Here is a 26,457-nt window from a genome sequence, read left to right as displayed (position 1 = left end):
TCATGTATCTTTTTTAGCTTTTTCTGAAATTATTCTGCTCAACACTTTTTCTTTCTTTTTTGTTTTTGTTGTTGTTCCTTGATTCTTATTTTATTTTATTTTTTTAACACACATTGTAAATCATGTAGGGAGAGAAAATTCAGAGCAAAAAACAAAACAAAACAAAACAAAAAAACAGAAAAAAGAACATGTGTGATGGCCATTTTCTGTCCAAAGTCTATTGGGATTGCTTTTGATCACAGAAGCACTGAGAAGAACCAAGTCTTTCATAGTTTATCATTGCATATTCTTGCTGATATTGTGTACAAGGTATTCCTCGTTCTGCTTGTTTTGTGCAGCATCAGTTCATATAAATCTTTCCAGGCCTTTCTGCAATCAGCTTGTTCATCATTTTTATAGAATAATAATATTCCACTTCCTTAATTTGCATTTCTCTAATCAATAATGATTTAGAGCATTTTTTCATATAGTTAGAGATGACTTTAATGTCATCAAACTGAAAATTGGCTCTTCATATCCTTTGACTATTTAGCAATTGGGGAATAATTTGTACTCTTAAAAATTTGACAATTCTTTATGTGTTTTTTAGAAATAAGACCTTTATCAGAAATGCTGGCTTTAAAGATTTTTTTTCCCCAGCTTTGTACTCCTTTTAATCTTGTTTCTGTTGGTTTATGCAAAACCTTTTTAATTTAATGTAATCAAAGTTGTCCATTTTACCTTTCATAATGTTCTCTAATTCTTTTTTGGTCTTAAATTCCTCCCTTCTCCAAAGATCTGATTGGCAAATTATTCTTTATTCTCCTAATTTGTTTATAGTATCATCATTTATGCCCAAATCATGTATCCATCTTGACCTTATTTTGGCATGAGACGAGAGATGTAGGTCTGTGCTGAGTTTCAGTATATTATTTTCCAGTTTTCTCAGAGTTTTTTGTTAAATAGTGAGTCTTTATTCCAGAAACTGGAGTTTTGGGTTTTATCAAATATTAGATTGATATGGGCCTTGATTATTGTATTATATGTGTCTAATTTATTCCACTGATCCACAACTCTTATTTCTTAGCCAGTAGCAAATCATTTTGATGACTACTATTTTATAATATAGATTTAGGTTTGGTACTACTAAGCCATTATACTTTGTATTTTTTCCCATTAATTCCCTTGATATTCTTGACCTTTAGTTCTTCCAGAAGAATCTTGAAATTGTTTTTTCTAGGTCTATAAAATGATGTTTGGTAGTTTGATTGGTATGGCACTGAACAAGTAGACCAATTTAGGCAGAATTATCATTTTTATTATATTTGGTGGTACCAGACATGAACAATTGACATTTTCCCAATTATTTAGATCTGTCTAGATGCAATTTCTTTCCTTACCTCTTTTAATTAGATCATTGTTTTTATTTTCTTTGTCTAAAATAAGAACTGCTACTCTTTTTTTTTCCTTTTTCCTTCCTTCCTTCTTTCTTTCATCTAATGTAATGTCTTTTGTGACGTTTCACATTATGTAATTTATCCTATTCTCCTTTTTCTTTTTTCTCCTTTCTCAGTACAATATTTCCCCCACCTCCTTTTTTATGATTACATCAAAGTCATCTTATTCTCCTACTGCCTATTTATGCACACTCCTTTAACTTCCCTAAGATAGATAGTTATTAAGTGTTACAAATATCATCTTTTCCTTTATAGAAGTAAACATTCAATCTTATTGAATAAAATGTGTTTGTTTGTTTGTTTTTTCCCTCTTGATTTCATTTTGTGCTTCTCTTGAGTCTTGTATTTGAAGATCAAATTTTCTGTTTAGGTCTGACATTTTCATCAGGATAGTTGAAGGTCTCCTCTTTCATTTAATGTTCATCTTTTCCCAAAAAAAGATTATGCTCAGTTTTGCTGGGTAGTTGATTCTTTATTGTAATTCAAGCTCCTTTGCCTCCCAGAATATCATATTACAAGCCTCTTATCTTTTAATGGAGAATGTAAAAGCTGCTAAGTTCCCAGATATTCCTGATTGTGGCTCCTCAATACTTAAATTACTTCTTTTTGACCATTTTCAGTATTTTATTCTTGCAGGATTATTTGGAATTTGATTACATATTCCTTGGAGTTTCAATTTGGGGATCTCATTTAGGAGATGACTGGTGGATTCTTTCTATGACTTTTCTCTCTGATTCTAGGATGTCAGGGCAGGTTTCCTTGATACACATTAAGAAATTATCAATATCTTTGATAATTTCTTAATGCTGTCCAGATTCCTTTTTGATCATTATTTTCAGGTAATTCAATAATTCTAAAATTATTTCTACTGAATATATATTCTATGTCAGGTAATTTTTTTCCAGTGGGATATTTTACATTTTCTTCTTGTTTTTTTTCCACTCTTTTGATTTTGTTTGACTGATTTTTGATTTTATATAAAGTCTTTGGCTTCTATTTGACCAATTATAATTTTAAAGAATTGTTGTATTCAGTTACCTTTTATATCTCCTTTTCCATTTGGCCAATTCTATTTTAAAGGAATTACTGCCTTTTGTCAAACTTTTTCTGCATCCTTTTCTAAGCTGTTGACTTTTTCTTCATAATTATCCTGCATGTGTCAACTTCTTTTCCCAATTTTTCTTCTACTTCTCTTACTTGATTTTTAAAATCTCTTTTGAATCCTTTCAAGAGCACTTTTTGGGCTTGAGAGCAATTTATATTCCCCCTTTGAAGTTTAAAATGTAAGTATTTTGACATTGTTGTCCTCTTCTGAGTTTGAGTTTTGATCTTCTCTGTCTTGATAGACCTTCTATGGTCAAGATTCTTTTCTTTTCTCATGCATTTGTTAGCCAACATGACCTTTAAAACTGAGTTCTGCTTCTCGGGAACAGGGAGCACTGTCTCAAATTTCTTATGGGGAGCCACAGGCCTGGTCACTGTATTTCCACAGTACCACGTCAGGTGCTTGTGGCTTGCCCACTGTGCTGTGAAGTCACCAGATCTAGTTGGGCCTATTACACTGGTCTTCCAAGGCTCACAATTTGCTTTTTGAGCTGGATTTGGAGGCTTCCTAACTGGCCTGGTGTACCATTGGTCTGCTCAGGCAGGACTGAGTGTTCTTCATTGCTGTTCTGTGTTGAGACTAAGAGCCTCCCCCTGGCTTGCCAGGACTGTCTTGGGCTACAATCCACTTTTACAAAAGTGAAAAAGATTTTTACTGAAGTCCATCTAAATTATGTAAACCTGGAAAACTGTTTCACTCCATCTTTTTGTGTGTTCTGTTTCTTCAGAATCCAGTTAGAGGCTTGATTTAATATTGTTTTCCAAAAAACTGGTTAGAGATCAGCTAACTTCCTGGATCCCTCTATCATCTAGCACCAAATAGGTTTGATGATTTTTGTTCATTTATTTCAGTCATGTCTGATTTTCATGACACCATCTTGGAGTTGTCTTGGCAAAGATACTGAAGTAGTCTTTCTCTGACTCATTTTATAGATAATGAAACTGAGATTATCAGGGATAAGTGACTTGATCAGAGGTAATGACTAATAATATATGAGGTACAGGTTGAACTCATGAAGATGAATCTTTCTGACTTTAGGTCCAAGTATTCTGTGCATTGTGCCATCTTACTGATGATCACTGATGATTATAATATAATTTGAGATATAAAACTTCTAGACTCTTTCTTTCTTACATGTTTTTCATCATTTTCTTTCAACATCTTTGTTCTACTACATGATTTTTGTTATTATTTTAAGTCTATGAAATAATTGTTTGGTAGTTTGATTAGTATGGCATTGCATAAAAAATTAATTTAGAATGTATTGCTAATTTTATTATATTGGTACGACCTACCCCATGAACATTTAATATTATTCAAAATAAAAGGAAGTGTATGTGTGTATATATACATAATTATGTTGCATATATGCACATATCTATGTGCTATTCTATATTATATTCTAATTATCATATATGATATATTTAGTATTATATATGCAATTAATATGTAGATGTGCTAAAACATGCATATGTACTAAAATATATATTGTATTTGTATTTCTGTGTGTATATAAACCATATAAATACACACACATATGTTTGCATGTATATATATATGCTTTGTAGTATATATACTTTAAGAGTTATGTCATTGCTATGCACATTTGATTCACTGACACTAAGTATAGCTCACAGCAACTCATCATCATAAGTTTTCTTACAAGATCTTTTTCAAGAGGTTCTGTGGCCAAACATTTCATGCTATTATGAACATCGATTGGTTGATTGTTTCTGATGAAGAACATTTCTGAGCTTTGCAAGTCTAGCTTTTAAATTGTATTTATCTGTAAAAAATTATCATGCTCCACTTGCATAGCCCTTGAAAACTCAAGACCACATGTCCAGACCAAGAAGAAATACTAGAAGATTCCCCATTTCCTATATATTTGTCTGTCTGTCTTTATATCTATCTATCTGAAATGTAGGATATTTTCCTTTTATGAGATTTATATTCTTAATGATAAAAAGTTCATATCTATAAAAGAAGTCACAAAGTTTCAAAAATGAGGATGAACTTTTGGTTTCCTGGAATATAAGTTTTATTGCAATAAATATTGAGGGTTTTTGCTGTATCTTAAATATTTAGAAGCATATATATATATATATTATATATAATATATATATTTCAACAAAGTTAGTATTGTATTACTTTTAAGTTTCTAATGGAAGTCTTTCACAAATCTTATAGTACCACATTTAGTGCATTATAAATCCTTGAGGGCAAAGTTGTATGTGATTGAGTCTTATAGGATTATTTTACAGTCCTTTTTGAAATCCTTTTAATCTATTAGACAATCCTGCCAGATTGTTTTTATAAAGACAACAGAAGGACATACCTCAGCAACTCTTTTTCCATTTATAGACGATATGGTCCTGAGGATAAAGACAACAGTTGCTTCAAATACTAACAGCCTCGTTGGTGTCTCTTACTTTGGATTACTCTACCCTCCTGGTTCTTATAATTGAGACAATCAAACCAAAAAAAGGCATGTTTATAGATTTGTAAATTTAATGGCTGTGAATTAAAGGCAATTTACTATTGCAAGATGTGGTTTGTGTGTATAATTGGCTTACGCATGCCTCAAAAGATTTGGAGTGATTGCAACGAAAAGCATTTGTGAAAAAAAAAATGCATGTAATGCATCATTTCATCTAGTTCATTTTGTAGGAGTTACAAATACATACTATAAAATTATATCATGTAAAATGTAATATATCAGTCTGCCTCAGGGAAATTCTACATGTCATATAAAACTTTTATAATTTCTACGGAGCTAAATGCCTTCAATGTTGAATTCAGGTATGGGAGCACATCATACAATGATGCACTAACCAGCAAAAAGTACACGTACCTGTGAACACACTTACTGTCTCACAGAGAAATAGATCAGGAAGTTAATCTGTACTGGAGGAGTATGATTACAGGTTTTTTGGGAAAAAAATAAAACTAAAGAACTATAGTGTCATAGAGTCTCAAATTTGGAAGGATCTTAATCTTTATCTGACATAACCTCTATACCATCTTCAAAAAATAGATAAGCATGAGGTCTTTGGTGAGAGGGAATTAACTATGTTTTGAAACTTAGAAGTGTTTACTTATATCAGAGTTATATTTGCTTCTGAAATTTATATCCGATTGCTTCTATGCCTATCTTCTAGATCAAACAAAAAAAAAGTTTTACCTGACAGCTTTGCAAATTATTTTTTCCATTGCTCTCATTCCTATCTAAAATATTTTTTCATACTTTATCACTTATTTATGACTAGAACCCTTTGACCAAATATAGCTATCGCATTTATATAATTAAACAGTATTCCCTGTGGATAAACTCATAAATTATCCTTAGATACATAGTATATATATATATATATATATATATATATATATATATATATTTATGAATACATGTATAACATATATGTGTGTGTGTACATAAATATACCCACATATAATGTATATGTATACATGCATTTGTGTATTTCTGTGTATATGTATATATATTTTTTTCAGTATATGTTATTTTTAGAAATGACTTTATCATGAACTACTTTTAGAGAATCAAATTTATATTTGTATCTATCAGATAACTATAACTGGAGTTATATAGTACATTAAAATTTGAAAAGATTTTTCCATAGGTGAGTAGGTAAAAGGAATTTTCTTTATTGACAAGATGAAGAGTTTGTAAGATTTTGAAGCTTTATTTAGAATAACTGAACGCATTTCCCAAAAGAAGTTCTAAAAATGACTGCTTGGTACCATCTGATTATTGGGATTTATTGAGTAAGGCTAGCCCCTTTGTAGACTGATTGTCTCTGACCCAGAAAGATTTTTTTTTCTTTTTATTCTAATAAGCCATATCATCCTTTGGAGTTTGCTTAGGGAAAATAAAAGGTTAATTTATTTTTCATCATTTTCCGTTTTTTGTCAACTTTTGGCAACATCCTTAGAATGTAGCAGATAATGGTGGTAAAGGGGGTGATTCTTCAATCAAGAGCCATTAATGGCTGTCTTATGGCAGAGGCAGACATATAGACTCAATCTTAGTAGACTGGACAATGTCAATTCCTGAACTCCAGATTTCTGGGAAAGTTTCTGTATGTTTCCTTTTTAATACTCTCATATTCAAGAGTCATCAAATAAACTCACTTCATCAAAGAGTGATTTCATGGACATTGTAATCCTGGAATACTAGCTAGCTAGAAGCTAATTTGATTGGCAAGAAAGAATTGGGAATTGCATCATGAAAAAGCACTGAGTTGTGATTTCTGGAATCTGAATTGTGTGGAGAGACTATATATAAAAAGAAGACAAGTTTTTGTATACTATGTCTCTACAGGCCATATAAATGGGGAATTAAATGTAAAGTATGCCAAAAGTATATTTCTCTTCCAAAAGTGTCCTTGCATTCATTGGTTTTCTGGTGGGTAAGAAAAAAACTCATTGTAATTTTGATATGTTATTTATCTGGAAACTAAATCGTATGTCACATCTAAGGGAGAGCAAAACACAAAATACCATTACAAGTCAAACCCTGGTACTGGGTAAGAGTAGATTGTTTTAAAGCTACTATGAATATTCTGATATATTTTCTATATTTATTTATAGGTTTAAGTGATTCCTTTATATTTTATACATCTTCTGTAGAACAAAATAAAGCTCTTATCTCAAAATGCATTTATTACTTTGAATACTTATATAGAATCAAGATTGATTTTTTTTCCCCTGGCTATTTGGAAGCTCTTCTTGATGGGAGAAAATTGAGCTAAAGTATAAATAATATTTGAAGATCAGATTCCATGACTGGACCTGTTCTATTTAAGCCTAGTTATGAGGGAATACTAGTCTATGAGTTACATAAAAATTATTTAATTTGAGCTTCACAATATCCCTGTTCTACCTGTCCAGATAGATAAAACATTTATTATTATCCTCATATTAGAGATAAAGAAAACAAGACTGAAAAAAAAAAAAGACAAACCCAGGTGACAAAACTAAAGTCAGAGGTAGGAAGAAGCTAAAACCAGATTTTCTGCTGATCAGTTCTTAAAAACCTGAAATGTCATATCTAGGATCTCTTACTTTTATCACCACCACCCCTCTCTTTTTCTCTTGTACGCTTATGTGTATCTATAATTAACACAAACAAATTAAACAATTACAAAAACCAAAAAATTACAAACTATACTACAAAGCATATTAGAAATAGCAATACCTATTTTTTTGTTTCTCCCCCAAAACTTAATAACAGTTGCTTAATATTTCTTTTAAATTGAGTTTATTTTAATTCAACAAATGTTTATTATGTACTGTAACATGGTTATATGCAAGGGCTAAGCTCTGGATCAATAAAAAAGTTCAGATACTTAAGAAATTCACATTCTCTTTGTAATACAGAAATGAGTAGAAAATGGCATTGACTTTTTAATCAGATGATTCAAATCCCACTTCTGATACTTATAACTTGTGTAAATATATACAAATCTTTACGATTTCTAAAACTGCATTTTAATCATTTGTAAAATGAGATGGTTAAACTAGATAGGCTCTGGCTTCCCAACTTGAAATTTATGATCACATGATTTTAAGCAAAAATACAATTCATACAAAGTAATGAGAAATTATTTCAAGGAATTGAAATGACTAATAAACTGATTCTCAAGAAAGGAAGTATAGTACATAGGACAAGTCATATCTTTTATTTACTGTTTAGAGATTCACTACTTGATTCTGTTACTACAACATATTAAAATATAGCAGTTGTAGAATTTACTATACATAAGTTTTTAAATATTTTTATTTGTAAAATAATGATAATGCTTATATAAAGAAGTCTATATGAAGCTTATATGAGACAATTCATGTGAAAGCACAACTTTAATTGATTTATTATTGTAATTTCTATCATCATTAACACTAATACTGCTTAGCATAATACTTTGAAGTTGCAAAGTACTTTATAAATATTGACTCATAGCCTCATAACAACTCTGAGATGTAGGGACCATAATTATTTTATCCTCATTTTACAGAAGAGGAAAATGAGTTAGATAGAGATTTAGTGACTTACATAGCATCATACAGCTAGTAAATATCTGAGGCCAAATTTTAACACAGTTCTTCTTGACTCTATATCCTTACCGTGTATTTATTTCACCATGCTGGTGTCTATAAATGCCTATTAATATGTTATTATTTATAGCAGTTTTAAAAGGGAGGGTATTGGTAAATTCCAGACAAATTTTACCATCATATACCAAAACAATTTTATCAAACAAGAACCCACAAATTTATTTCTATCTTCTATAATAGCCTTTAAAATCCAGAGAGAGGTTAGTGATAAAATTTCAGTCTAAGGTAAGCCCCACATCCTGCTTTCTGGGAGTCTCATTTACTGCTTTTTTTTTCTCTCCCTTCTTGCTTTCCATTAACATTATGGCTTCTGGCCAGACAAGGGCAAAACCTTTTGACAACCATCAAAAGGAGATGTAAAGAGAACAGATAGAGATTAAAAAAAAAAAAAAAAAGACAACTTTAGTTTTTAGACTATAAAATGTTATATTACAAAAGTCACAGAAAGCAATAAAAGATCCTACTTCAATCTACTTTTATTTCACTTATATATGAGCTCCAAAACTAATATCAGTTTCTTGGGATAAATAAGTTCATTTTTCTCCCATTATTCTGACCATGATTTCCTGATGAAAACAGTGAATGAAGAAAGGTAATTAGAGAACCAAAGAATGAGCAAATTCAACTGTGATATGTCTATCTTCTGGATTTAAAGAATATATGAAACTTGGAGTAATAGAAATAATTGAATATTGAAGATGCTTGTAATGGCCCTGTCTCTTCAATTAGCCAGCATATTGGGGAAATTATTTAATCATTCTGTACTTGCTTTTGATATCTAGATTTAAGTATTCCATGATTACAAATGCTTAATTTCAAATCTGTTACTTGAGAAAAAGTTTTCACATATTTAAATTCTGTGGAATGTGACTGAATTTATGGAGCACATCTTAAAAGAGATATTCTCAATGATGTCTCAGGTCCCTTTTGTTGTTATTCAATTACTTCAGTCATATCTGATTTTTCATTACTCTATTTTGCAGATTTTTTTGATAAAGATTTTGGAGGGCTTTAACATTTTCTTCTTCAACTCATATTACAGTTGAGGAAATTGAGACAAAACAGGATTAAGTGACTTGTCTAGAGTCACACAGCTAGTATGTCAGACAGATTTGAACTTATGAAGGTGTTTCTTCCTGACTTCAAGCCTAGAACACTATCCACTGTGTTAACTTAGTTTTCCTATCAGCTCTAAATTTATTGCTTATTGTACAAAATGTAATTCTACAAAACTTCATATTTCTTACAAATGTAGGTACTTTAATAATTTACGTGGGTAAAATTTTGATTTTATACAATTTATTGACATGCTTAGTTTAGTTTCTTTAAAATTTGCCTAACAATAGTTCATTGTCATTTAAGATCTAACATTTTATAAGTTTACTTTTGAGTATTTTTAATGAGTGAATCCATTAAAAATAAAATATTCTTTTCTTCCTAAGTCTGACTAATATCAAATCACATAACTTCAGAATCTAAAGGGACTTTATAAGGTCACCTAGAACCAATCTGAACTTAAAAAAAAAAAAAAAAAAAATCCCTGCTACAGCATATATACTAAGGGGTCCTTCAGTTTTTGTTGATATACCTCAAGTAAGGAGGAATCAACTACTTCCTGGAACAAATTGTTTCCATTTTTATTATTTAGTCATTTCAGTTATGTCTGACTCTTTGTGACCCCATTTGGGATTTTATTCCAGAGATACTGGAATAGTTTGCATTTCCTTCTCCAACTCATTTTACAGATGAGGAAAAATGAGGCAAGCAAGGTTAAGTGACTTGCCTGGGGCCATACAGGTAGTAAGTGTCTGAGGTCGCTTTTGAATTTAGCGAGATGAGTTTTCCTGATTCCAAGCTCAGTACTCTATTATTCCACTTAGCTGTGCTGGTTTTATTTTTGAATAGCTTCAATTGTTAGGAAATTGTTCCTTACATCATGGCTAAATTTACCTTTTTGCTATTTGTTGCTTTTGTTCCTAATTCTGGCCTTTGGGATCCTCTCAACATCTTTCTAAAATCTGGAAGATAAATATCAAATCATGTTGCTCCCTCTAGTCTTATCTTTCCCAGTCCTGTAAGTCTGTCAGAATGTTTTCACCTGGAAGGAATTCTAGGTCTTTTATTACCCTGATCACTTTCTTTTAGATTCTATAACTTAACAAATACTGTGGACACAGTCAGACCATAGCTTATCATTTGCTACTGGAGTCTATACCATTCTTAATGTAGTCTAAAATTAAATTAGCTAATACGACTCCCATGATAGTAAAGGAGAATAATTAGTTCACCCCACTTGTCAGTAGAAATCAGTATGAGGATAACATTTCTTCTCCTTTTTCTTCTCCTTTTTCCCTTCTCCTTTGATACTCAACCATGCTGCCTTTACAGTTTCAATATTTTTATAGTTTTCTGTCATTGTTTCATGACTACCTTTCTGTTTAACTATTATTTTCTTTCAGTAATTCTTATAATTTAGGAAGAACTGGAATCACCCTTCTTGTATACACTGAGAAAAAACAAAAAGCACAGTGTCTTCCAGGTATTGTACCAATTCAGTCGAATACCATAGTGTGTTTGAACTATTAAAGTAGCCTTTTACTATGTAATCTTTCTAAATTTAATAATCCCTCTTCTTTATAGTCTCCATAATCCCAGACTGATGTTTATATAGCATATATTTCTTTTTTTATGTCACTCACCTACTTAGAACTTTTTTTTTTTTTTTGAGGGAATGGTGTTGTGTGCATCTGAGATTGCCTGCTTAAAAATTTGAAGGTTTTTTATTGCCTATAGAAAAGAGTTTAGTTGTATTCAAGAACCTCTATCATACATATCCTATAAAATATTTTCTTTGCTAACCTTTAAACAAAATAATACATCCATTATTTCTCAGAAAATATCAGAAATGTTTGCTCAAGCCATCTCCATTGAATAAACTTCCCTTATATTCTTTCCTTACCTAAATCCCCTCTTTAAGATCAAGCTTATTTTGCTATCTCTTCTGTTAGAACTTACTCAACAATATCATATTCTAAATTATTACAGAAAAAACAATACAATGACAATATTTGTTTTGCAGTTGGAGTATTCTATGTTTCATTATTAGACTTTAAAATATCTATCCATCACTTCCTTTCAGCCCTAATTCACCTTATGAAAATGTAGAGAAATGCCCTATCCATAGATTTTAGGATCGTACTTTGTAGTTAATAGATGATCAAGAAATACTTGATGAGGATTTTTGTTGTTTTTGTTGTTGTTGTTCATGTTAAAAAAAAGATTTCTCTGTTTGCTTATTTTATTCTTCTAAATTTGACTCATATGTAATATCAATAACTTAAAATATAAACCCCTATGGAACAGGAATTCTATCTTATTTAATTTATTGTTGGTTATGCATACAACAATGCTGTTTTGATTCTGATTATTTTCAAATTTTTCATCCAGCTTAGATATTCAATCGAATATCTCTATATTATTCCAAATCAAAGCCTGTTTCCAAATAGTTTAAAACTCAGTCATTCTAGATAAACTCAAAAGGTATTAGAAACCACAGGATACAGTAATCATGTGGGTCTTTAACTACACAGACATCTGTTGGGTAATAAATACAGTCATAAATGGATCATCAAACTGATTCATAGGTTACATAGAGGACAACTTTATGACCCAGAAAGTTAAGTATCCAACCAGCACTGATGGCACCCTGCAACTATATCTCATCAATAGACAGAACTGCACAAAAATATGAAAATAATAGGAAAGCTTGATATAAAGCAACTGTGAGCTACTTACAATCAACACAGTTGGGGGTCATTTTACTCTATATTTGGAACACAGTGGAGTTCAAGAAAAGAAAATCTGGAAAATTAAGTTATGTAACAAACAGAATGTGTTGTTATAGACTCCTCTACCTATTACTAAACCTCTTGAAGATTTCCCATTCATAATTACTATGAAAGTAATTAACTTTTATGAGTAAAATAACAAAAAGGTCAGTGGCAATTTATTTTTTTAGTAAGAAAGAAGCAATCAAGTATTCCATCAAAGTTCAGATAGGTCATAGACACGCCTATAATAATATTATGCATCATATTCAAATGTGTAAAGTGACACAAAAATATAATTCAAGACAAAATGTATAGTATAAAGAATACGGGCTGTAGAGGCAGATAATCTGAGTTTGAATTTGATTACAGACACATACTTGCTGTGTGATCCTAGGAAATTAATTTAATTTTGCTTAAGTTTAAAAAAACAAACAAACAAGGAATGATAATAGTATCTATCACCTTCATTTGTTGTAAAGTTCAAATGAGACAAGTATTGGAAAGTGCTTAGTATAATTCCTGGCACATGATGCTATATAAATGTAAGCCTATTATTATCATTAATGCCTTTTCTCTATCAATAAGCTTCATTTTATTCTATATATACCTTATTTCACACATTAATTTGCATGTTGTAGCCTCATTTGGATTGTGAATTTCTTAAAAACAGACACTGTTTTTGTTTTTGCTCCCTTTGTATCCTTAGTGTTTAGCAATTTCTATGATATAGTAGGTATCTAATACATTGTTGTTGACTTGGCTTGATTTGAAGAATTATTTTCCTCAGTGAACTTTTGTACTTCATTTTTCCATTTGGCCAGTTGGGCTTTTTAAGGCCTTCTTCTTTCATTAGCATTTTTTAAATTTTCTCTCACAACACTCATTTTCCTTTTCAATTTTTTTTGTCTCTCTTACTTGATTTTCAGAATCCTTTTTGAGCTCCCTCATGGCTTGAGACAAATTCTTATTTTTTCTTGGAGGCTTTAGATGTAGGATCTTTGTTTTTGCTATCTTCTGAATGTGTGTTTTGATCTTCTTTATCACCACAGTAACTTTGTATGGTTAGAATTTTTTTTTTTTTTTTTTGATGTTTGCTCATTTTCTAAACCTATTGTTTAGCTTTTAACTCTTTCTTAAAGTAGGGCTCTTTGTGAAAGTGGAGGGTGCATTGTCCCAAGCTTCAGTGCTTTTATGCAGCTGTTTGCAGAGATTCTTCTAAGGACCTGTAAGTTTTTAATTCTTCTAAAGGGGCATATGCAAAGAAAGGTGTCATTATCCTCCTGGACTATGCTGTCAACTGTGAGTGACCACAAAGACTCTTCTGTCCTGCAATTCTGAGGAGTGTTTCCATCTACTGTGACTCTAAGTTCTTCATCTATAAGAATAATGATAGTAATATCAACTCATTTTGGTGGATTGTGATCAAACAAAATAGCAAATGCAAATTTCTTTGTGAACCTTAAAGAACTATATAATTGTTAATTGCTATTATTGTTATAATTAAATTCACAGAGTTGACCTAGAAGATTTCATCCAAACCTAACATTTTATTAGTCTACCCTACAGATGCTTTGTAATATTTGTTCTTGAAAGAATTAATGAATCCCATGATTTACTCATAGTCTTCATTTGTAAAAGAAAAAGACCTGTCCTTCAAGTATGCATAATGGGGAGAAATAAAATTCTTCAGGAAAAAGGATAAAAAGGAACTTGGAATTTTAAAGATCAGTTTTCGCATCCCATGAAAAATGTTTGAAAGATTAGAGAGGTCATAGATACACCTATATGTTATGCATCATATTCAAATATATAAAGTGACACAAAAATATAATTCAAGACAAAATGTTATAGTATAAACCATTACCATGGTTGTAGAACATAATGGAGTGAAGAATTGGGTAATTCAAACAATGAAATACAATCCTACTAATGTGATTATGATAAAATATCACATGAATTACTATTTGATCAATATTGTCTATGCAGTGAGTCAATTGTGAAGGCAGCATAGTGAGACCATCATCTCTAGATTAAGAGTTGGATTTAAATCTCAACTTTGATGTGTCCTACCTGTATAATTTTTGGACAAGGCACTTAATCTTTTACTGCCTTATAGCCATCATGAGGAAGTTCTACTAGTTCAACTTCAATGTTTCTTCCAGTTATAAAGCTATATTACTGTGATCCAACTTTAACCATAGATTTGCCATCTTAACTTCCATGACTTGTAAATTCAATTGGTACCAAAACATATTACTTTTCCTCTGACCCACACTTGAATTAATAGCAAAGGATTGAGAAATTTTATATCCATAGCAATTCTATATTCTATTTTACTATTTATTTCCTATAATCTTTCAAACAGGCTTAAAAAATCAGTCTGAAAATTGAGACAATAATTCATTGTTGGTGGAATTGTGAAACAATTCAACCAGTTCTGTAGAGCAATTTGGAACTATGTCGAAGTTGATCTAACAATACCTTTCCTACGCCATGTATCACAAAAGTTTTTGTTTTGTTTTGTTTTTTAAAGAAAAATCCATATTATGAAAAAAAATTATAGAAGCTTTTTTCTCAGGACAAAAAGTTGAAAATTGAGGGGATGCCCATCAATTGTGGAACAATTGAATAAATTGTAGTATATGATTATTTTGGAATACTTAGAAAAAGTCCTCCATGAGCTCATGCAAAGTGAAATGTAATATATATACAAAGTAATAGCAATATTCTGGGATGATCAATTATGTATGACTTTGATATTCTCAAGAATACAACTCCAAATGACTTATAATGAAAAATCTAATCTATATCCAGCAAAAAGAAAGAACTGATTATGTCTGAATAATTATTGAAGCATACTTTTTAAAAACTTTTTTTCTTGTTTTTTTTTTTTTTTTTTTTTTTTTTTTTTTGGTGGAGGATCTATTTTTTTTTTTTTCTTACAAGTTAGTTTCATTAAATGTTTTGTATAACTTCACATGTTCCTTCTCAATAGGGGTTGGGAGTGGGGATGGAGGACAGGAGAGAATCTGGAACTCAAAGTTTTAAAACCAAATATTAAAAAAAATTCAGTTTGAGTGTTTCTCTAATTACACTATAAGTGCCAAAAAATGATGACTGGGAGTATTGATAACTTGAATACATATCGTGTTAACTCTGTGGGTCATGTTTTCAATTTTTTGTAATAACTATGCCCATAGCCTGATTTCTTGTGCTAATTAGCTTGGACTCTGGGCCATGCAAATTGAATGGTTGGAATAATGGGGCTCAAAGGGACCTTGAAAGATGCTTGGTTACACTCCCCACATCTACTACTCTGCTTTGAGGTAGGAACATATATACTTTGGGTCAGATAAATGTAAGCTGAGATTCTGAGATTCTTTTTAAAACCCTCCAGAGGCAGAGATCGCATAGTTTTTTTGTTTTGTTTTTAGTAACCTGTCCTTGTGTTTAACAACATTGTCTACAAAACCTTTTATACAGATCAAATGATTCACAGTGAAACTGAGACTCATTCTTCTCTATGTTATTTTCAATTATGACAACAATAAGAGAACTTCTTGTCACTATTTCATGTTATTATGTGAAATGTATTATGATAAAGGGAGATAATTTTACTCATTGTTCAACCTAAGAGAGATTTTTAAAATAGTCAACTTTGGGTTCTTTAAAAACTTGCTTCACAGGTCAGATAATGTCATTAATATAATTTTCAAGATCATATTAAACAATGCTTGCTTTTCTGATCAATTTTTAATCCCACAGCTTAAGAGCTTTTCTCAATGTTCTTTTACTAATCAATATGATGTACCACAGGTGTATATGTTCTCATTGAAATAGATATAAATAAATGATAAGAATTTATCATGCCTTGCCATTCTTTATAAAAGTCATATTGAATATTAGCAGAGACCAAAGTAGATATATTATTTTTAACTTTTGAAAATAATATTGCCCATAGCTAATAAGTAGTTATGATGTTTCCTTCATGGAAAATTAAGCTAGAATTTTTATTCCTATTAGCATTTCAATTGAAATCATTTCCACTCATTTCCTTCTTAATGGAAATTTATAAATAGCAATAGCCTTTAAGTACTGATTTTTTTTAGTTAAAAAAATGCTCCATTAACAATTTTAATAAAACTTCAAGAAAGTAGTGAATATAGTAAGAGAATGCATAATTAAAAAAACATGAAGTATGTGAATAGATAGCAGATATATGCCTATGAAATATGTATACATGTGTGTGAATTGTTAAAATCTTTTATTAATAACAAAATAATGTTATTTCTATTTTCAGTTACAACCATTTTAGTTCAAAACTATAATTTGATGTTTTAATGACAGTATCTATTTTAAGACAAATTTAATCAAAGATAGCCCTATGAATATCTTTGAATCCTAACAATGGGATTATGAATAAATGAAATATATGCTGCACATATGAAGTTCATACGCACAATCTGACAGTAAGAAAAGAAAATGGGACAAAGATGTTACCTGTTGCAGTGTAATACCTTTAACTTCAACATAATTGGAGCTATCTAAAATAATTCCATAGTGAAAAAGATTCAATAAGATTATATATGATCATAGATAAAAATGAGGTTTTAATAGAAAAGGAAGTCTTGTAGCTATGATTTTTATTTTGACACCATCTGCATACCCATTACTTATAAGGAAAAGTTAAAAGGATTATTCTCTTAAAGAAGAGAAAAAAAAGGAGGGAAGATAACATTTAAGGGCAATTTTAATATATCCATCAAGATTATGAAGATATTTTATTTTAAATACATCCAGGAATAATATGTTCAGATATTAATGTTGCTTTTATTTTTTAAATTAAATTAATTATTTTATTAGGATTAAATTGCTTTTTATTTGGCTGGAGTGAGGAGATTGAATATATAATGGGTAAAATGACATGGAGTCAGTAAAACTTTGGTTCAAGTTCTACCTATGACACATCATTGTAATGTGCCCATAAGTGAGCCATACAACCTTCCAATGCCTTCTAGACAACACATTAGATTCTTAATTTATACATAATTTGCCAGTCTGCTTTACTAAAGAGAGTTCTGTCATGAGAGAGTTCCCAACGGAGATAAAAATCACAAATTTCACCCAAAAAACCCCTCAGTAATATATTTGGATATTTTCTTCTATATTAACTCACCAATATGAGAACTAAAAGTTCAGTTTAAAAAATTCTTAATTCTTTGTGAGTTTTGCATCTTACCACTCTATTACTGTCATTGAAGATAGAAAAGGGAATATGACAAAACATAAAACCATTTTTTATTTTTATCTCTTCATGAGTTTCCCATGGCCAAAAGAATTAATCACCATCAGTAGATCTGAAAGTGATGAAGTTCTCATACTTATCTCACTTGGTCTTCAAACAGCCAACAATCCACTGTTCTTGTAATCGTCTGAACTTGTTATAGACATTGTAAGAGCTTTGGGAACACTTAGCTCAACCTTTGGAAATCCTGTATGCAGCTTTAAATTTCTGATTTTTATTGCAAGTCCAGTGTTCTATCCACTGCACCATTTAACTGAAATGTTGGCACCTATGGAAACTGAATTGAATGGAAGTAGTAGCAGATGGAAGCCAAGTGCTTAAATGGAATTATTGGTTCTGCAGAGTAATACAAGAGAACCAAGGTACTCAACTTAGTGCAGAAAGTCACTCCGTGAGAGCATCAGTGTAAAACCTTAGTAGTTCTATAAGGAAGTAGGCAGCAGTTAAAAAAACAATATTGTCACAGAAATGCAGCCATAAGAAGAAAAGTTATGTGGTTTAGTCACACCAGGTGACTGGAAGATCTGAATTCAAATGCAGTCCCAATTATAAATTAAATATGTAACCTTGGGCAAGGTACTTGAGCTCTGTGTACTTTAGTTATCTCATTTGGAAAATGGTCATTGTCTTTGTTGCAAGAATAACATGAGATAATAATTAATCACTTTGCATACCTTAAAACACTATACAAATACCAGCTTTTATTTCTATTAGTGTGTACACTACTTACAAGCCTTATGTTCTTTTCCCATTGGTTGGGTTGTCCTTGGTAAGAGAATGTTATTTAAGGGAGAAGGAAGTTGGTGGAATTATATTTATTTCTCTTTGTTTTGAATTAATGTATGTTGGTTGTCTGGTAAAAGAAACAAAAATAGGAGATTGTGAATTCTAGTTTTGTGTATACACTAATCCACATTGTTTCTTGAATTTAGAGGGGAGAAGTAGTGACTAAAAAAGAATAATTGCTAAAGAGTATTTTATAAAAGATTTGTTGTTTGTCCAGCATTCTCAAAGAGGACCATGGCATGAAGGAAGTGATACTCTAACATGGGAGTGAATTGGATTTAAGTAAGGTAGGGCTATATAAGGTCACCTACTTCACTTTTTTCTCCAGAGCCATGGTCAGATATAGACCAGGATGATTGGAGATGGCCCTGGAGGCAATGAGAGACCATGAACATTTTTAACCTGAGGTCTTCTGTTAATCTCAGTTTGACTGAGGATACACCAATTCAACTATTAATGCTAGGTAGCAACTGAAGCAAAGAATGGACTCTTTCATTTAGTCCAAAAAAATGTAAACAAATAATTAAATCTGGGAGGAGAAATGCTCAGGGTTTCTGGTCAAAACAAAACAATTGTTATTTACATTCACTCTGGGTCAATCAGGTTTGCCTTGGGAGCTATTCAGGGGTAAGGCATTGGTATGTGGCTGCAGAACACTTGAGAATTCTGAAAACCAGTTTAAAATATAATTTGGGAATACCTAACCATACAAATAAAAATACAATAAGAGATATTTTATGTTAATATGTAGTTTTCTAAGTCAATTATGTGCCCACAGGAATCTTTTTGGATGGTGTGGTGGGTCCAGTTTCTATCTGAGTTTGACACAACTAGTTTGGAATATATTATTTTAAAGAAAGATCTGGTGTAGTTAAGACAAAAGTTATTTAATAAGTGCCTACTCTATCCCATGCATTGCAGATAAAAGTACATAAAAAACAAAAATATACAACAAAAAGTCCCCCTCAAAATGAGTTGCATTCAGATACGTAGGATAAGACCATATAAAAACACGGTATAAATGTACAATTAAGAGATAAATGTGTTATATGTATTACATATATAAATTTATACATGTGTGTATGCATGTTATAAATGCATTTATATAAATATATGTGTGTGAACACAGATGCAAGGTAGATAAATACAAGTTAATGTGGGAGGAAAAGCTTTAGCAATGGGTAGGAGATGACTGTGAAAGATGTATTGTGGAATATAGTGTTTAAGCTATCTCTTAGATTAATAGAGGGTCTTTAAGAGATACAGATAAGAAGAAAGTACATTCTACACATGGAGTAGATTAATGAAAAGACAGGGGATGGAAAAGGGATTGTTATGCTGGGGGAAAAGAGAAGCTCAATTTGGCTAGATCAAGTTGGAACCAGGGTGTACAGAGTTTTAAAGGTGAATAGAGGAACTTATATTTAATCATAAAATTAACAGGAAGCTCCTGAAATTGCTTAAATAGGGAAGTCACATGATCATATTTGTACTTAGGAAAATGTACTTTGGCAGCAGTGTGTAGGATGGACTTGAGGGGGTGAGAGATTTGAGACAGTAAGAGCAATTAGAAAGATATTTTAATAATATAATTGAGAGGTGATGATGGCCAGAACTAACTTGGTAATTTTGTGAGTGTAAAGAAGGGGTGGAATATGAGAAATGTTGTGAAGGTAGAAATGATAAGATTTGGTAATTGAATCCTTGGAATCTTGAAGCTGAGATACTGGTAGTGATGACTGATAGAAATAGAAAGTTTGGAAGAAGCGGTAGGGAAGGGTTTAGGCCAAAAGTTAATGAATTTACTTTTTGACAAATTTGTTTTGAAATGTTTGTGGTGTATTCAGTTTTTAAAAAGCAAAAGACAATTTAGAATATGAGACTGATTGATGCTCAGAAAAAGAGATGTGAGCTTCATATGTAGATTTAGTCGTGACCTGTATTGAGATGCTAGTTAGTCCCATGGAAACTAAAGAGAGATGAAAGAGGAAGAAGAGAAGAGCCCTCCAGAAAGAACCTAAGGGAAAATACAAACTCAAAGGCATGATGAACCAGCAAAGGAGACTGGAAAGCAACTATCAGACAGGTAGTAAGAAGTATAGCAACAAGAAACCCAGACAAGAAAAAATATAGAGCAAGGTCATCATTGTGTATCAAAGAAGTCAGGAAGGATTAGGATTATAAAAATAATATCAGGTGTGTTTATTATGAAATCATTGGTAATTTAAAAATAGGAGAAAAATCCACTTCCCTGTCACATTGCAACATAGAGGATAATTTTTGTCTTGGAAAGCTAGATATTGTACTGCCTTCAAGGACTGCCTAGAATTTCCTAAGTGCCCATTTAGCCTAATTTGGAATTTCAATTGAGTAAAGAAGTCAAAAGAGAAAGACAAGTTAAATCAATTACCACTTATTATGCACCTATTATTTGTCAGGCTCTGGGTTAAGTACAAGAAATAAAAAAAAAAAATCAAACAAAAACAAAAGCAAAATGATAGCTTCTTTCTTGAAGAAATACAATAATGGGGAAGAAAACACACAAAAGGAAAAAGGAAAGTAGGATAGAGAAATGAATGTATTTAGTGAGAGATTAAGATGAAAAAAAATTCTTTTGAGCTGAATCAACAGTAATAATGGTGAAGTTGACTCACGTTATTTTTAGTCTTATGATATATGCATGCGTATATGTTTATAAAACTTTTCAACTCTTTCAACCTACCTCTCCAATTGCTATGTGGAAGAGTAGCTCCATTTGTAAATGCCATGGTCCATGGTAGACTAGAGGAAAAATCCACTCCCCTTCTCACAATACAACAGAGATAACAATTTTGTCTTGGAAAGCAGGTTCTTCTTTGACTGCTGGTACTTTCCACAATTAATTAGAACCCTCTAAGTGCCCAATTTAGCTTAAATATTTAAAACTATCCAGTAGTTTATCTTCATCCTGGGTATTGCGCTGACCTTTTCTATTTTAAGCAAAAAATAAACAAACAAACAAAACAGCAATGTGCTCACTTTATGAAAATAAACAAAAACAAATATCTTTAGAGATAAGGCATAAAGAGAACATATTAACATCTTGACATAAAAAGGTAGGAATAGAATTACCTTGCTTATTTGTAGTATTTTCTGATTTTTTTTCTCTGTCTTTATGCATTGGTTTAATGTTTTATTAATGCCTTTTATATTGGTATCTACCAAAAGATGGTGAACCAACTTTCAGTTGCTACCCTTCATATCCATTGAACTCTGTAGTTATCAATGAACAGCCAAAAGTCCCTTATGTGTTACACCTAGAAGTACTTAAATCCTTGGAGGAATTGCTATTAACAACATATATGACTTAATAAAATTCACTTTTTTGAGGGTCTTGTTTTATTTTCCTCAAAATAAATGTCTTTTGGTGGAAACTCTTTTGCATTTCTAAAAATTCTTGGGTTCTATGAAAATATATCAACTATAGTAATGAAGTTTTCCTAAAAGACTATTAGAATTACTTGTACTAAGTCTTAACAGATAAAATGAATTTTTCAGTTAAAAAAAAAAAACAACTCTGGAGAATAAGGGAAATAATATGGGTTTCAAGTAAAAGTGAATTTAAAAAAAAAGATATTATCTATATTCTTTTACATTTTTATACACAGATAAATACTTAACTGTCCATTCTACTTTATCTTTTTTTGCCATAGCTTAAGGAGCTATCTGGATTAATAGGAATAGTACTTATATACATAAAATATCACAGGAAATAGGATGCTTATAGAAATTCAAAACAGATATTTAGGTATCCCATAGAAAGGCTGTACATTAATTCAAATACATTTAAATAGAAAAGAGTGTTATACACATTTGAAGTATTATACTAATATCAGAGTCCATATTCTTTTCCCTTAAGGCTTTTTTGAGATGATCCCTTACTACAACTATCTTAAAATATCATGCTAAATGAAAAAAAGTAAAATTATTCATTTCCATAGACATTATCTGTTTTCCTTCTGGAGTTGATCAGTGTGTTGGAAAGTTTGTTGTTGAGTGATCATGAGTACGAATAGTGACAGAGATTTTAGCAGTAAAAAATGAAATAAGTAGAGCAGATACAAGCAAGAAAATATATCTTGTATATTTTGAAGCTTTTAAAAAGTAATTTATATCCTTTTGGAATTATTTCAAATAAAAAAACACTAATCTTTGTTAATATTAGAAAATATATACCTTTGTAATTCTATAAGTGAACTTTAAAAAAATAGAAAGAGAAAATAAAACAAAAAATTAAAAAAGAAAAAAAATACATTTTGGGGGAGAGAAATAACCTGTCATCAACATAGGATCAAATGCTATACTAAACTTAGAATCTGAAAAACAATAGCATCTCTATTATTTTAAAACAAACAATTCCTTCCCGCCTCAATCTTCTCCCTATGTTATGTGTACACTAATTATGTCTTTAAATATCTTTAGGATATCATCCCTAACTCCATGTTAATTTTTCTTTTAAAGAAGGGAAAAATATACAACTTTTAAATTAAATGAGAGGATACTGGGTAATTAGAGACTATGTAAAATAGTCTCTCATATCTGTCATCCAAAGAACAAAAATGTTGGTCATGGAGTGATGGTTGTTGGATTAGGAAGTGGCTACTAAATTATTTCTTATTTCCCCTATCCCACAGCGACTCATAATGATTATATAGAGGACTAGTCAGAGTGGATTGAGATATGTAGTGGTAAAAGGACTAGCTTTAATGATAAAATCTCAAATTCTTCACATATTGAAATAAGTAATAAAAATGCCATCTGGGGGCAGCTAGGTTGCTCAATGGATAGAGCACCAGCCCTGAAGTCAGGAGGATCTGAGTTCAAATCCAGCCTCAAACACTTAACACTTCCTAGCTGTGTGACCCTGGCCAAGTTATTTAACCCCAATTGTCTCAGCAAAAAACAAAACAAAATAAAACAAAACAAAACAAAAACAAAAACAAAAAAATAGTCTGCTCTTTACTGCCCAGTCAAGAACAGTAATATCAGAATTACCTCTTTGAACATTTTTAGATTTTATAGGATCCAATCAAATATTGTAGGAGAAATAAAAACCACAACAAGATCATGAGAGGACAAATTATGAGATTTCTTATGGAAAAATGAAAAGTATGAAATAAGAGTGCTTTCATATACTTTTTAAAATGTCTGAGTGAAGACATAAATGCTTTCTTCACCTTTGCGGTCATGCATCCTTTGCAGGATGTTTTATTTTTGTTTTTGTTTCTGTTTTTTTGCTGACCCTATTTTAACTGGACTATTCTTACCACAAATAGCAAAGGCCTACTTATTATTAATAATCCTCAATAAATCTACAAGTGGAAGAATGTTGGATAATGGTATACATTTGATCAGAGAAAAGCACTAGAGAGGAAAATACAGCTTCAGGGTTATTATAAAAATATGCTTGTTGCTTAAAGGTAAATTGCAAGGCTTCCCTCCCTTTCCCACTATCATTTCATTTTTTAATTAGTTAATCCTTAACTTATTTTATGTGTAGAATGCTGTAAATGGTGAGGAAAATAGGATAATTCAGCACATAAGTGGTTCTTAACTAACCTTTTAAAAATGTCTTTGTTGGTCCCTTGAAGTTCTACCAGCTGGTTGGCAATTACCTAAGTGCTTTGGAACGTGTCATTCTGGGAAAGTAGAATTACCTAAAACTTTACTGGAGAAGGATCAAGGGGCTGAAAAAGAGCTCAACTTAGAAAATGAAGAAAGTGCAGCAAGATTGTGAAAAGTTTTATTTGAGATCATTATCTTATCTCCCAAAGACAGAATAAAACTTGTGAAAAATCAGCATTTGCCTCAGCCAGAGTTTCTGAATGCAAACTGTGATATTTAATACTCAAAGTTTCCAGGGATCAAAAGCTAATTGATAGTGTTAGATAGAGCAAATTGTTTTCTTGCATGCTTGGGGAATAGGGAGTTCAGTTTATTCAAATATGCTGGTTAATAGAGTGATTAATATTTTTTATATTCTACCTCTATAAAAATTTTTATTAATTGTGTAATTTCATATAATTATGAACAAATAAAATGCCCTTGGCTCCCAAAATACACTGAATTTGTTTTATTTCTTAATTGTGAAGACATTTCTACATCTCAGCTTACAAACACCACTTTGAACATCAATTCTAATACTGTTGATATGAGGAAATAGCAATTGATCAAGGTGTCCTGTTGTAACAAATTACAAGTTAACTTGATGTTTAAAAATCTTAGAATATTTGGTCAATTTTGGAGGACAATATTTTATCTTAAACTAACACCTGTATGTGTGTATATTTGTGTATGTGCACATGCCCAGCCACTCATATAGATATATGTATATCTATATCTTTATCAACATCTGTTATCATCATACATGAATTATTTGATCATTAGTATTTATTATTTTTATTTATTATTTTTAATATTTATTTTTTTAATAACAGCTATTCCTATAGTGGAAACTGAACATGACCTCTAAATAGTTGACATTATACTCGCAGAAGAAAATAATATAGATTTACATATGATCTCTTTTCTTCCAAACAAAAATTTACTTAATTTACTTGAAACTTTTTTTTAACACAGAGAAATATACAAGTAGAAGATAAATGGCCTGATATAAAGAATTTAAGACTAAGCTTTTTTTTTTTTCTCCCATTTTTTTCTTTTTTCACATACTGTCTTTGACAAAATGTAGAGTTATCCAAATTCTCAATTATATGGGTTGTTAAATGTTACTTTCTCAAGAAAACAATTCATGGATCAGGGAGATAATTCTAGTATAAAAATATAAACCTTCTATATAAATTTAAGTAAACATTATTATGTTAAGATAGCAATAGATTTGAATTGCTGTGGTCATCCATAGGTCTGCTGATTAGCACAGCCTTTTCATCTGCTCCTTTTCTGACCAGAACATCCCTTCTTCAACAGTCTGGTGTCTTTCAGTCCTTAGGACTTTGCCTTATTATTCCCCGGAAATGCAGGGATCTGATCTTTAGCTCTCCACATTTCACAACTCCCAAGCTGAAGTGATCCAGCACTCTCTGCCTCTCTAATCGTAGGAATTACAGGTTTGCACCATAATACCTAAATCATGGTCATAAAGCTTATTAATTTTTTTATTCCATTGTGCCTTCTTATGTTTTTTCCTCTTGGGCTTTGCCTGGCTCTTTATGAATAATAACCAAAGAGGAGGATTGTGCTTAATTTTTTTAAGTTAGAATTGAAATTGAAGTCTGCTTTGACTCTTTTGTCATCCTCTCTTTATTTTTATCTATAACTTAATCAATAGTAATATATACATATATATGTTTTTTTTTCTTTTCTCCTCCAATTTCACTTGTTACTATTCTTTCTCCGACTCATTTCTCCCTTTTAAATTTCCTTCCCTCTCTCCAAGTTCCTGATAATTTTCATGATGAGAATAAATATTTCTTTCTCTCTCTCCCTTCCTCCTTCTCTCTATCCCCCCCTTTCTACCTTCCTTTCTTCCTTCCTTTTCTCCACTTTCCCCTCTCTCCCTCTCCCTCCCTCCATTCTTCCTCTCTCTCTCTCTCTCTCTCTCTCTCTCTCTCTCTCTCTCTCTCTCTCTCTCTCTCTCTCTCTCTCTCTCTTTCTTTCTCTCTCGTCTGTGTATGTGTGTGTGTACAACCATTTTTTGCCTGATCCAGATAATAGTAATTTTCATATGTTACCTGTACATCCTATCCCTTCCTTCATGAAAAATTTCAAGGTTCTCTACTTCCTCATTTTTACTCTGTGTTCACCTCACCTTACATACCTTTTCTTTTCTCTCTTAAGACAACTAACATATAATAAAACCAC

This window comes from Antechinus flavipes, chromosome 3 (assembly GCF_016432865.1).
Source record: "Antechinus flavipes isolate AdamAnt ecotype Samford, QLD, Australia chromosome 3, AdamAnt_v2, whole genome shotgun sequence".
Lineage (NCBI taxonomy): Eukaryota > Metazoa > Chordata > Mammalia > Dasyuromorphia > Dasyuridae > Antechinus > Antechinus flavipes.
Note: the sequence above shows the minus strand (reverse complement) of the source record.